Source organism: Nothobranchius furzeri, chromosome 4 (assembly GCF_043380555.1).
Source record: "Nothobranchius furzeri strain GRZ-AD chromosome 4, NfurGRZ-RIMD1, whole genome shotgun sequence".
Taxonomy (NCBI): Eukaryota; Metazoa; Chordata; class Actinopteri; order Cyprinodontiformes; family Nothobranchiidae; genus Nothobranchius; species Nothobranchius furzeri.
In genome coordinates this window covers 64,784,142-64,798,838 of record NC_091744.1, presented here as the reverse complement: position 1 = coordinate 64,798,838, position 14,697 = coordinate 64,784,142, and positions in this window count along the sequence as shown.

The following is a 14,697-nucleotide window of genomic DNA, read 5'->3' as shown; positions in this document are numbered from 1 at the left end:
TACCTGTATTCAAATTAATACCGAGTTCAGAAGCAGGACACAATGCGGACAAACGTCTCTAACATCAAACATAGTTCAGACATGATCGTACAGAGATCAAAGACGCGCGTACAGGTGTACCATCAAATCGCGCTCCCCGATCAAATAATGTTTCCCCCCCACAGCTCCGCTCCGCCCTAACGTCAAAAGCGCTGCTCGGCTCCGCCCAGGCGGCAAAAAGAAAACCCGTCTCGCAATGCTCGTGCACAGGGAGACTACGGAAATCATGAAGGTTCAAAAAGCATGATTCAGCGAATGTATTTTGTGTATTCCTTCTGTGAAACATTTATTAGATGACGATGATGATAGATAGATAGATAGATAGATAGATAGATAGATAGATAGATAGATAGATAGATAGATAGATAGATAGATAGATAGATAGATAGATAGATAGATAGATAGATAGATAGATGATAGATAGATAGATAGATAGATAGATAGATAGATAGATAGATAGATAGATAGATAGATAGATAGATATAGATAGATAGATAGATAGATAGATAGATAGATAGATAGATAGATAGATAGATGATATGGAACGGGAACTAGGATTGGGACAATATTCAGCGTAACTTGTACCAAGTTTTGTAACTGCAAACATGTTTCATCACATGTAACTTTGGATTCGTAACGAATCCAAAGTTACAAGTTACGAATCCAAAGTTACATGTGATGAAACATGTTTGCAGTTACAAAACTTGGTACAAGTTACGCTGAATATTGTCCCAATCCTAGTCCCATAGTATGGATGATAGATAGATTTTTGAACCTTCATGTTTCCCGTAGTCTCCCTGTGCACGAGCAGAGTGTGCTAGTCACGTGTGTGAGTGAACGAGATAACGTAAGCGCGGGTTTTCTTTTTGCCGCCTGGGTGGAGCCGAACAGCGCTAGGGCGGAGCGGAGCTGTAGGGGGAAACATTTGATGGGAGAGCGCGCTTTGATGGTACACCTGTTTCAGAACCTGCTGTTCTGGTCTAACTGGATCATCCTTCTTCCTCCAGCTCTTTCATGTTGCTGGTGAAGGTTCTCGGTCATCCAAGTCATGGTCACTCTTTCATGTTGTGACTGATTCAAAGGTTGAAAATCCCAAAATACACAAAATGTTTAATTTATTCACAAACCTCAATGCACAAAAACGTTTTATCCAATTGAAACTGACAGTAATTATATAAATATGGTAGGACTGCACGATATGGCCTAAAATCAATATCACTATATATTGAGGAATTCTTGTAAACGATAAATGGACAATAACTACATGTAAGCCCTAAAATTTAAATTGTCCACTAGATGGGGCTGTCACGTGTACTACATTGAGTCACCTTTTCACATGACTCAAGGTAGTACAGTTTCTTAAAGGGGCATAAATGTCACCAAACTGCACACATATTTTCTTTTTTCTTTTTTTAATCTAATTTATTGACATTGGAAAAACTATATCAGTGAAAGCCAGAAAGCTTTGATATCAATAAATGTTTGATTTATTAACCAGCCCTAATATATGGTGTATACCTGACAAAGAAAGTTTGGAATGTCATTGTCCAGGTAGAAGAGATTAAAGACCATGGATGAGGAGGCAAAGAAGGGGGAGCAAGTTGTCAGTATGACAGATGTAGTGCGTGTTTACATACAGAAGACAAAACATCCAGACAAACATTCTCTCCCAAGGTTCCTGCACTCTCTGTGAAAGCCAGACGTCAACATTCTTCACTCTGAATAAGTGAAGACTCCACGATTTTATAGTTGTAAGTTAAATAATCATATGTGATGAATGAACAAGATGTTTAAATCAAATATTTGAATAATCTGTGCTTAAATCAATGAATTTGAAAAGAATATTGTTCTTACAATGATTTATATCACAAATCGGTATGTGTTTGATTTAACAAGTTAATCATTGTTTACGCTCATACACATTACAATAAGATACATATTAAGGTTAAAAACATCTTTGTATCTGAACAAAGGCATGGCTTTCTGAGGCTTTCCGGTCATGTCACATTCTGATTTGCAAGAATACGCCAGAAATCATAACAAAGTAGTTTAATAAAACAAGAATTACTTTCCAATTCATTCAGTTTCCAGCTGACCCCCGATTCGGCCAAATCGGGAAAGACGCCTCTTTTGAAACCAACTCCTTTGACCTTAAGTCAAAACCTGTCTGCGACGCTGCAAGTGATTACAGACACAACAGCTCTTTTCAGAGCTACCACAACCCTCAGACATCCACCTTGGACACCTAACCTGCAGACCTCGGGTTGCATCTCATGGCTGGGGACGCTGAACTCAGAGGAAGCTACTAATCTCTAAGTATTGAGTATTGAGTGCAACGTGTGCGTTACACTCCTGCCCGCAACCGCAAAACTCGGAGAAATCATTACCTCACAATAAAAGAGATGTATTGAGTTTGCATCCTCTCTGGTCCTGGAGAAAACATGTCACAACCCGTGGCTCTTCCGTCCATCTGATGTGGCTCTCTGTGCTTGTAAAATAATGAATGGATATTTAAATAAAATGCTTAATATTTTACTGAATTAATTTTATATCTGTAAGTCAATTCTATGTAAAGATTGTCTGCATAAACCTGAACAGGTCCGACCCGGTCTTACTGTGAGACCGGGTTGATGGGTCACGCTTGTGCGTAATCATATAGGCGCTGTCTGAGCTGAAGAGATTCTGGGCTTCTCCTCAGACGGCTCCTGGATGCGTCGCCACATTGGAGACAGGAACAAGCACTATTCAGCCAAAGTTTCATAATCAGGGAACATTTTCTAAGTGAAAGCTCTCTGAGCGACAGGGTTTGGAAAACACTCGCTTCAGTGGGAGGAATCTTCCCGCATGCGCTCTGGTTCTGCAACGCGCTCCAAGCCAATCTCCACAACTCCAGCTCGCTGTGCACCTATGCGCTGACAGCGAGCTGCGCTGAGCAGCTCAGATGTTCAGATGGGAATCTTTTCTTGGGTGATTTAGCTACATCTGCGATGTGTGTAACGAATAAAATGTCAGTTTGTCTGCATGCGTCGGGGTAATTCTTTCTATTCTTTCTCCGTCAAAATAAACGGTCAAATACAGGAACTATCCGGTCAACACAACACAAGCCCTGCTTTTAACTGTTCTGTTTTCTTGTGAAAATTGTTGGAAAGAGATAAAATTTAACTTGATTCCCACCAGAGCCTGCGTCGTTATCTCCGTGACGGTAAATGAGGGAAAAACAAATTGATCGGATCGTGCACGTCTTTTAACACATTGGTCAGGATTGACGCACTTTGTTTTCATTTAGTTGGTTAAAAAAAGTCAGGCTCGGGCTCGGGTCAGGCCACTGAATCCTGAAAACATTTTCGGGCCGGGTCGGGCTGGGGCTCCACCCCCTCGGGCCGGGCCAGACACGGGCTCAGACTGACAAGTATAAATGAATTTTGATAAGCCCTCTGTTTTTGTTAATAAGATAACAGAGAGATCTCTCGTGAGTCAGTGGCTGAGATCTTTTCATATTATACTTTTTACCTTTATGTTTAGTTCTTCACTCTTACTTTTATCTTTGGACAATATTAGACCTAAGTATTTTACTTCAGTTTTGAAAGACATGGAGCCTATATTTGTCTCAGCACATGCGGATGAAGAGGTAATATTTCTTCTTCTTTTTTTAAATCAGACATAATCCTGAGGCTTTAGAAAAGATTGATATTATATCTAATGTTTTTTCAATTAATGATTTGTTTTTTAAGAAGATTACTGTGTCATCTACAAATCGACTAATTTTAAATTCACAATCAAACATAGTGATTCCTTTCATTTGAGGGTGGTTTATAATTAGGTGTGCTAGCACTTGTGTACATAAAATGAATAATTTTGGTGAAATAGGGCAACCTTGTCTAATACCATGTGAAATCTTAATTTTTGGTGTTGTCCCAGGGTTGAGCGAGATGTAACTATGGATATCATTATGAAACATTTTTATGATCTTACAAAAACCTTCTCCAAATCCAAGTTTTTTGAGCACCGCAAGCATAAATCCATGTTCCACAGTGTCAAAAGCTTTAAAAAAAAATCTATGAACAGCACGAAGCTATCTGGTTGAATGAACATTTGGTAATCAATCATATCTTATATCAGTCGCATATGATTATAAATATATCTTTCCTTAATAAAAGCTGATCGATACTCTCCGACAAGATTCCCAATTATTTGCTTTAAGCGATTTGCATATACTAAAGCCAGAAGTTTATAATTGTTACATAATAAGGTTATAGGTCTCCAGTTATAGTTTTAGTTATAGTTATAGTGGATCTTTGAGTGGTTTTGGTAATAGGGTTATTAATCCTGTTTTCATAGTGAGGGACAAATATCCTTTTTTAGTACATTCTAAAATAAGTTTTTAGGGATTTTATCAATATGTTTATCAATAAACCCATTTCCTGTAGTGAAGAGAGAAGGAGACAATGAGCAGACAAGTCAACCAGTTATAACTGTGGCACTTGCACGAGGCAAAATGCCCCGAACATCTGATCACAGAGTTTATTTAAACAAATAGATAAGGATGGGAGTGGTGTGTGTGTGTGTGTGTGTGTGTGTGTGTGTGTGTGTGTGTGTGTGTGTGTGTGTGTGTGTGTGTGTGTTGGAAGAACAGTGTGTGGGTGTTTCTAAGTGTGAGAATGCTTCAGGACATTTGTGGGATTAATAAAGTATCTTTGAACTGAATTTGAATTGAATTCAATTGAAATATAAAATTTCCATAACATAATCCCTCCTGTTTATCCAAATAGGATAACCAACAAAATAAAGCAACAAAACAAAAACAAATAAGGAATATAATAAATAAGTAAAATAATAAAAAATCTTATCCACTTTCATAACTTTTAACCATTTTCTGTAAAAGCTTCATTAATCACGACTTAAGGAATAGGGAAGGGGTAAAACCAGGAAAGGTGATCATCTCGGTAGGCATAAGGACCAATAGGGTACAAATCAAGCAACTCAAGACAAACATGATAAGTATCAAAACAAGAAAAATAATTAGTAAAGTAATAAACACTACGATCAAATATGAAAGGTTCAGAATCAACACGATGAAGTGAGAACACAGCAAGAGGTGCTGCATTCGTTTGTCTATCACAGATCACAATCTCAATCCTGATAAGTTCGTCCAAAGAATCATTCCATACAAAGTTTAATACAAAAATCAGTAAAATAATAAAGAACAAATAAAACAATAAAACACGATAAAGTAAACACAACTGACAATAATATCTTACAGCAGTCCACAGAGACAGAGAATGTAATCAGCTAAATCAACACAATTATAACCTCAAGAAAAGCTATTTCATACGTATTGAAATGAATTTACTGTGATGCACAATTCTACAATTTATGGCAGTTCCTGTAAAGAGATTGGGAAAGGTTAGCAAAACTACATACAAAAAACATCAGTAGAGTTTATTGGAACATCAGGTGAATTTAATTGAAAGCTTCAAGTTGCAGACGAGTCTTTCTGTGAATGAGGAAAAAAGGAACATGTAATATTTATTTATGCAGCTCTAACTATGGCAGAGCTGAGGCAAACCAGGCGTTCTTCATCAAAAGGGCTTGTCCGTGGACTGAGTCCCGGTTGGAGATAGTTTTGAAGGTCAGAGTCTTCTTCTGTTGATCAGGACGGTTTCAGTCTCACGTTGAGTACCTTGAAGTACAGGTCCGGAGTGCAATAATGGAGTTCGTGGTGTAGGAGCACACAGTTCAACTTCTCAATAGGAAGACGTCAGGGTCTTTCCGTGGCACGTTGAGGTGGTTGTCCAATTGTCAGGGAGCTGATCTTGTCCCCGAAAATTCCTTCTGATCCTTTGACCGTGAAACCAGTTTGGAGATTGAGTGCAGGTGATTGAAGCAGTTATCCTTTTCCAGCGTCTCTTCATTGCTGTGTCCTGTCGTAGTTGCGTCCAGGGGGTCTTCAGCCGAAGTATATGCAGGTCACGTTGTCATGTAGGTGTGCGGTCAGGGAGGAACCCCAATCCGTCATTTCAGTTCCAGTTCTAGTATCCCCTCAAATGCTGCTGTCCTAGTTGTTCCATCAGGTACTGAGAGGCGGCCCAAGTGCAGGCCATGAACGTGCACCAACATCAGCAATGTGGTGAACCCAGCAAGCTTGAAGCAGATCTTTATCTTATCTTTATCTTCATCGGCGTTGAGATGTGGACCCTAGAGGTAAGCCACCCCTTTGCAGCCGGACTTCGTTGCCGCTCTAGTAGCGGTTGATGTTGATAAGCTTGCAGTGGGATAGGTGAATCCAAGATGGCCTCTCAGCAATCTTCACAGCAGTGGGAGTGATGAGGAGTACTTTGAATGGACCTTCTCTGGCTGTCCCAATTGTCTTGCTTCAGCACCTTCATCAGAACCCAATTACCTGGTTTCACGACCTGTGGGGGAAAAAGCACAAGAACATTCTGGGAGATCACTGTTGATTTTGAATTGTTTTCAGCAAAAATCCTTATCATTTAATATTTAAGGTATTTTCATTCAGGCAGTGTAATAACGTGAGGTAATCGTTATCAGCCTTCCCTCCACTTGAGGCATGAGACACTCATGGCTCACCAGAAACAAAACATAAACAAAACAGGTCCGATACTGGCAAGCATTGCACCAACCCGATGCAAAGGTTGGACCTCACATAACGTGTGAAAAATGCCCATCCCAAGTAACTTGCAATTACCAGTTTACATCAGCAGGGGGCAGAGTCGTGTAGCACAGTGTGCATAAAACAACAAAACAAAACAAGACTAAACAAACTAACAAAAAAAAAAACATAATCAGTGTAAAGAAAATAGAAAATAAACACAAAAAGTGATTTACATCACCTGGTAACAGGAAAAATTGCAGAAGATTGTAATCTAATGAAATCAAAAATATTCAACCCATCTGGGAAAAAAAGGGTGAGCTTTTCATCATCCCCAAGCTCATATCACAAAATAATAATATCATAGACTCTATGCGTTTGCTCTCATTATGCCAGAAACATTCACCTATATTCACATCATCAGAGCTAAATTAGGGAAAATGTCCAAGACCAAGTGACTTTCTAATTTTATCTCCTTGCTTCTAACACAGGAATTAACGAACAACAAAACCAGTCATAGTTATAAAAGTAATGTTTCAACTCCACATAGATTCAGTAAGGTAAGGTTACTTCAGAGTACATCAACAACGTACAATATCATTTAAATAAAGCGTAAAATTTGTCAACAGGAGATAAATATTGCTAAATTAAAGTTCCATATATGAAATTGAACAACAGATTTACGTAAGAAGCATAAAACACATTTGTCACATAGAGACAGAGAATGTGCAAAAAAACAACTGATGATGTTCTTAGGTACACACACCCTAAAAGTGTTTGAAAATATGATAATAGTTTCAGGAAAGTAAAAGACGTTGTAAGCAAGATAATTAATTTGTAATTTGTAAACGCTCTGAGGAAGAGCTATAACGTAGTTTGAAGGTCAAGCAGAGGAATAACAACTAAAGTATTTATATTTCGAAAACAGCAAGAAATAATTCAAAAACTACTAGATGAAATAGGTTATTCATAACATTATGTGACCATCAAAGAATATTTTTAGGTCATCATGCTACTGATCAAATCTAAGGGTCTTGTCAGCTTTTAATGCTCATCCAGCAAATAATAAAACAATGATGACGAGTCAAAGGCGAGAGCTGCTCTCTGTTGAATTAAGAAGGTTATAATAAAGTGGGAGATGATCTGCTCAAAAGTAGGGGCAAAACAAATATTTAGCAAAAACAAAAGAAAATATTCACTAATCTACTAAGAAGGAGTTCAATATTCATCACATAAACAGTTAATCTAGATCAGAAATAGATGGATAACACAAGGTAGAGAACTTTTCATAACATCAAGGAACTAGATTCCTCAACTGTTCAGTTAATTTAACATCTTTATATAGAAGTAACTCATCATACTGAAATCATGAACACAAATCAAAGTATAGGATAGCTTCAAACTTAAATGAGGAGAATTGTTTATAAGACTCATTTGTCAGAAAAGTTTCAAATTCACAAACGGACAAAACACATGGTTCAAGTAGGAGTCTGATCTTTAAGAATTCTAATGTCATATGAGAACAGCATTAAGGATAGAAATCTATCCATCTCCAATAGATAATGTTTCTGATGATATTGGATAACCTAAAATGATATTAATTGATTCATGATAGTATATAAGAATCTGCTTGAGGGCGCGAACCAGGTCATTTACAGATGGTAATTTAAAAAGGCACAATCAGTACTTTTGAAAGTTTAGGACAACACGTAGTAATAATATCTTATTTCTAATGATAGTTGGCTTATAACCAAAACATCAATGTCACTCCTATCATGGGTAACTTTGTACTTTCTGCTTAAACATTATTTTGGTGTACTCATTGTCAAGGCTTTATTGGCATTCAACAGACGCACAAGTGTCAGATAGTTAGCAGATTATCAAGAGAAACCAGCTAATTATCTTACTTTGGAAAAATGTCAGGTTCCACCGACCTCTGTGTCTGAAGAGGTCAGGTCGCCTAGCAGTCTCCAGCAGTCTCCTTCTGTTTGGGTTATGATAAGGAGACAGCAAGCTTTGGCTCAACAATTGAATCTTCAACATTTAAACCCCATTTATAAAATAAATTTAGTTGTGTAAAAAAGATTTTGAAACTTTATTATGTTTTATGAAATCCAAGTTATGAAATGTAGGCAATGTCATACTGCCTGTCCTACAGTAAATGAAACATTTGGTCATGTACAAAATTGACTATTTGATGTGTTCAGCAATAAATCTGTTCATTAATCCGTTAAAATTTTACCAATATTAAATGTTTCCGTCAGAAACTACATAACTTTATATTTCTCCAAATTCTAAAGTGAGCAAGGTCGGGCGAGCAGACTGTTGTCAGCAATATCCTACTCTTATCTCTACTGGCTCTGAAAGCATGAGCCGATGTTGATATTTACATTCCAAAAGGGGACTAAAGACAGACTGTCTCAAATCAAAACTATTCAGGAACTTCATACTCAGTTGCAAAGTGCGCAAAACATCATCACAACATGCCCTATAGGTTATAAATTGTAAGTTGCTTTGGATAAAAGCGTCTGCTAAATGAATAAACATAAACATAAACAAACCCCATATTTAAATTAAAGCATAAACTCTTTTTTTTCATATCTTCTTTCAGCAGTTATTTCTCAAGGCCTTTCTGATTTCTGCTTCAGCCTCTTAGCTGATGGAATATTGTCCTACTTGAGACCAATGTCTGTTATAATATGTGTGATACGACCTTGCTGTTTAACCCAGACACAGAGGAACGTGAAATTCTGTGTCAAAGCATTTAAAAGTTCCCAAGCTGAGAATACATGAAGAATTAAACCAATTTAAACTTTTTAAATGTAAATTCCCTACAACAGCTTTAATCTGCTGTCTCATTTAATTTTACTTCGAGACTGTTTCTCCCCTTGTTCTGATCACAAAGCCTGCTAATTGGAAATCTGAACAAGTTCCTACATTGGACAGATGCCAGGAGATTCAGTTAATGACAACCAATATTTTTTAGAGTGTTCAAAATGCAGTTTTTGAAATCAACAGGTACTGCCCACCACATTATTTCCACCCGGGTGCGATTGTCATCCGCTGAACTCCCTTGCCTTGATTGTAAACGTCAGAATCAAAGACTTAAAACAAACATACCAAAATAAGGAGATAAAATGCAATTTACAATAGTCATTAGTTTTTTGTTGGTCTGGAATTACTGTTAAATCACGCAGTCAATTTCTCAGTCCAAGAGGTTTCAACCAAAAACCCACATACTTAGCCTTTTTTTCCCCTAGAAGTACTGTTGAACAATCAATTTCTCAAATCGAGGGGTTCCACTAAACCCCTTCCCTTTCAGCTACTAAAAGTGACACAGTTCAGAGTTCAGATTATATTTGACACCAAAATACCAGGAATTAAATATTTGGTCAGTGCTTAACCCTTTTGATGCATGAATTATGAAATCTTCAACTATGATTTTCTAACAAATACTTTCATTCATCTTTCATCTTTGGGTGTGAATGAAACAAATTTCAACAATGTTGTTTGTCACATTTAATAATTTGCAAATAGTTTATTACATGTTCACTTCCGTGGACAGCGTGCATTCTGAAAGTGAAATATGGGATTGACTTACTGAAGTAACAATGGAGGGGCTCAAATGCAATAAAGTCTTCAGCAGCTGTGCTTAATAGCAAAATAAATAAATTATAATTTTGAGAATCTGTCCACTGTAGTGACCATTTTGCAACAAGGAGTTAATTTTTCATCTTTATGTTCTAGTTTAGTAGCCTCAGGCTTGGTGGCTCAGACTCAGAGCACAGCTGCAGCTTTTTTGATTTTTTAGGCAGGCTTTGCCTCCTCTCTGTTTCACATTTTCAACCCTTTCCTTTCTCCACACCGCTCTGTGCTTCCTCGTAACCATAGTCCATTTGTAATTTTCTCATTTCTCTCTCTTTTACTATCTCACTTTAAGGTTACCCTGCAGGTGCAACACGTCAGCGGTTACCAAAATAACAGCAAAACATGTTTTTATCAATCCTTTGATAAGATTCAAATCATTTCCCCATTTGCTGGATTTACATTTCCATCAATGTACCATCTTCATTCAAAAGGTGTTTGTGAGTTCTTATCTCCCCCATATTTTAGAGACCACACCGTCCTTTCTTCGGCATGAGGTCAGATTTAAGCTTACGGATCTGCCCTTCAACTGTATTCTAATACAGCAAGATCAGATTTACGGCGTGTCCGCCAACCAGTTTAAAAATCTGACCACCGATATGTCAGACAGATGTTTAAATGAGTTTCGATATCCTTCTTTCTACAAGAATAAGGCAAGTCCAGGCACACTCTCAGTCATTCAAACAACAATTAAAGCAGACAACATTTAAGACAAACAAACAACAACCGATAACTAGAGTTGTGTTTCTATTCAAGGCAAAACACTCAAAAACCCAAGCCAAAACAGAGTTGCGTTTATACTTCTGGCCAAAACGTTCAAAAACCAATTTAACCTCTTAGTTATGACACCGGTCTATTCTTACTTATCACACCGGTCTATTCATTTATCTCTTTATCACACCAGAGTTGCATTTCCATTCTAGGCTAAAACGCTCAAAAACCAGCCAGTACAGCATTTCCGGAATCTGTTTATCTTTCTCTCTGCCGCTCTAGTGCATTCTCTTAACCATACCAAAACAGCATTCCAGGAATCTGTTTAGTTGCGTTTATATTTTTTGGCTAAAACGCTCAAAAACCAATTTAACCTCTGGTCACCTAAGATTTCTCTCGGTACCACAAAGACAAACAAACAACAAACTTGTCTCACCAAATCTCTCCACTCAGGTCTTGAGTAGTTCATGGATCTGCATCCCTTCCAGCGACGTCAACATCCGGACACCGACCCCCAGCGAAAGCACAGCGCCGGAGAAGATTTAGGTTGTTGACAGTTTTTCTGCGTCAGCTCTTGGCGCCGCAAGGTGATGGGACCCTGGCTTTCGAAAGACCAAATTATGTTAGGGATTTTATCAATATTTTTATCAATAACCCATTTCCTGTAGTGACGAGAGAAGGAGACAATGAGCAGACAAGTCAGTCAGTTATAACTGTGGCACATGCACGAGGCAAAATGCCCCGAACGTCTGATCACAGAGTTTATTTAAACAAATAGATAAGGATGGGAGTGATGTCATTTTGTGAGAGAATGTGTGTGTGTGTGTGTGTGTGTGTGCGCTTGTGTGTGTGTGTATGGGAAGAACAGTGTGTGGGTGTGTCTGAGTGTGAGAATGCTTCAGGACATTTGTGAATAGGATTAAAGCAATGAAATATAAAATTTCCATAACATAAATACATTTCAATACCTCATGAATGTGTCTCCTTCCAATTATAAGTATGAGTTCAGTAGATCTGTCAAGTATTAGGTGTGGCAGTGATCCACTGTCACAATCAAATACTATTGAAAACTCTTTAGGCAACTGGTACATTAAATTTTTCTAGAAATTCAGAATAACTACAAAATTCCATCTCCCTTATATAACTGAATAACCAAGATAATTCTATTATTTAACCAGTTATTTATAAATAAGCTTTGGTTTTTGTAAACAATATTGCAGTTTTTCCAAATAATACAGTTCTGCGGAGAGAAACAGTGTTTGGAAATCAGTTTCCATGCCAAAATAATCTGTTGATGGAAATGAGAGAGTTTAAGTGGTATTTTCAGAATACTTTAATTACAAAGCAACAGGAAATTAAGGCCGCCTAAATTGGAAAATACCTAGTATGAAATGAAGTTCCAAATGGATGTGGGGTCTTTTAGATGTTTTTAATCCAATTTATTTTAAAAGTATTATTAGGTGCGCTAAAGTCAATAAAATTTAAACCTCCTTTGTCATAGGAGTTTAAAGTAACAGATTTTCATAAATAACGAGTTTAGTTTTCCATAAAAAGTTGTATAACAATTTATTAACTGACTTACAGGTTGTATTGTTGACATGGAGGGCCTGAGCAGCATAGGTCTACCGGGAGATACCTTCTGCCTTTGAAAGAAGAACTCTTCCTTTTGAAGATAAGTCTCATTTTAAACCATTGGTAAAAAAATCTTTTGCACATTATCTTTAATAGGAGTAAAGTTTGCAGAGCATCTCGTTTTCTTATTTTTAATAATTTGAATTCCAAGGTATTTCACTGAATCCCTCACAGGTATTCCATAGACTGAAGTAGCAGAGCAATCTTTAACAGGTAAGAGTTCACACTTATTCAGGTTAAGGTTAGGTCCAGAAGCACGTGGCAAAAGCTGTATATTATCGATGGCTACCGACACCTGCAAAGCATCTTTAAGAAAAATAGCAGTATCATCTGCTAGCTGACTTAAAATTATTTCTGTTGGCAATGTGCAGTCCTTTTACTGGGCTGGATTTAAAATGCAAATTAAGGAGTTGTAAAGAAAGAAGAAAACGGTAGACCGATAGGGGACATCCTTGCCTTTCTCCACTTTTTATGAAGAATCTTTGGGAAGTGCCTAGATAGTTCTATGGAGCTATTACTATTAGAATATAATGTCTGAACCACTTTACAGAAAAATTGACCAAAGCCAAATTTATTTAGGGCAGTAAAAATAAACTCATGCTCTATAACAGTGGTCCTCAATAAGTGGCCCACGGGCCCCCTTTTTGTGGCCCCCGAACCCCGCGTGACCTCCACTGTTGGCCAGAGTTGGTTTCTTCAGACATGGTCCTCTGGTGACAAATCCTCAGAGTTTCAGATTATTATCCTTCAGGAAGGCAGATTTCTTGGCAGCACGCCACACAGCTTCTCAGTAGATTCTGGATGTGAATTGGCCACCACCGCCATTTTGACTGTGTCACAGGTTCCGTCAAGCCCAGACAATTCCATAAAAGGGAAGAGAGGAGGAGCTGAGGGTGAGGCTGTGAGGCTGGGATCAACTGACGACACCCGGTCGAACTAGCTACAAGCTAACCTGAAGCTAACCCAAAGCTAATGCGGAGGTGGGAGCTAAGCTAATGGAGGTAGCAACCTAGCTACAACCGGAGTTAACTGTGCACAACACCAGAGCTTCTGAGTCAGAGATATGCCGGGCTGACCGCTGGGTAAAACCGGGTGGAACACAGAGGTCTCGGAGACCTCCACAAGCCGGCAGCCGCACAGCACACAGAAGCCGCGATCAGACAGATGCGCCGAGCTGCTGGGAGAACCAGCCGTCAGCCCGCCGCAGCACACAGAAGCCGCGATCAGACAGCAATGCGCCGAGCTGCTAGGAGAACCAGCCGTCAGCCCGCGCAGCTAACAGGAGCCGCGATCAGACAGATGGATCGGGCTGCGGGGAGAAACAGCCGGCATTCTGGGTGGAAAACATCGGTCTCCCGAGAGCTCCACAAGCCGATAGTCGGAACCCAGCTCCACCAACATGTTATATTTCAACCCATTTTCTAAAGTGCAGCATTATGTTAAATGCACTGGGTTTTACCCTATTACATTTAAATTTCATGGTTAAACAGTACATGTTAAAATCTAAGCTCATCTCGGCAGTGACCTAAAATACATAAATATAATTTTACTTACCGAAAAAAAATGAAGTGGAGACTCCTTGGACGCTCTATTAGTGCAATTAATGCCACATCAAGTCATTTTGTCCAACAATTGCACAAAAAATATCCAAACAAGAATACACACACAGAGACTCAAAATCCCGGAGCAGTTTCCAAGCCAGACCGAGGCTCTACTGAGGCCTTTCCCCGGAGCTAGCTCTGTGTTCATGTGGGTCGGATGCTCATTAATTATACAGAATTTTAGGCTTTTAATACACTTAAACAGAAGAGTGAGAAAAAAATTCACCCCCCTCAGAGTTTTCATGAGTGTAAACTAGATCATTTAAACCAAAAACATGTTCTGGTACCAGGCTGTAAACATGTTTATTTCTGCTGTGAAATTGGCATTTTTAACATGGGAGTCAATGAGGATTTGCTCGCTTCTGATACCAGCCCCCAGCGGATGAGGGTGGAACAGCAATATTTCTTACTTCCGGGTTGGCCTCAATGTTAAAGCTGCATTGTGGGGGCCTGATGAGC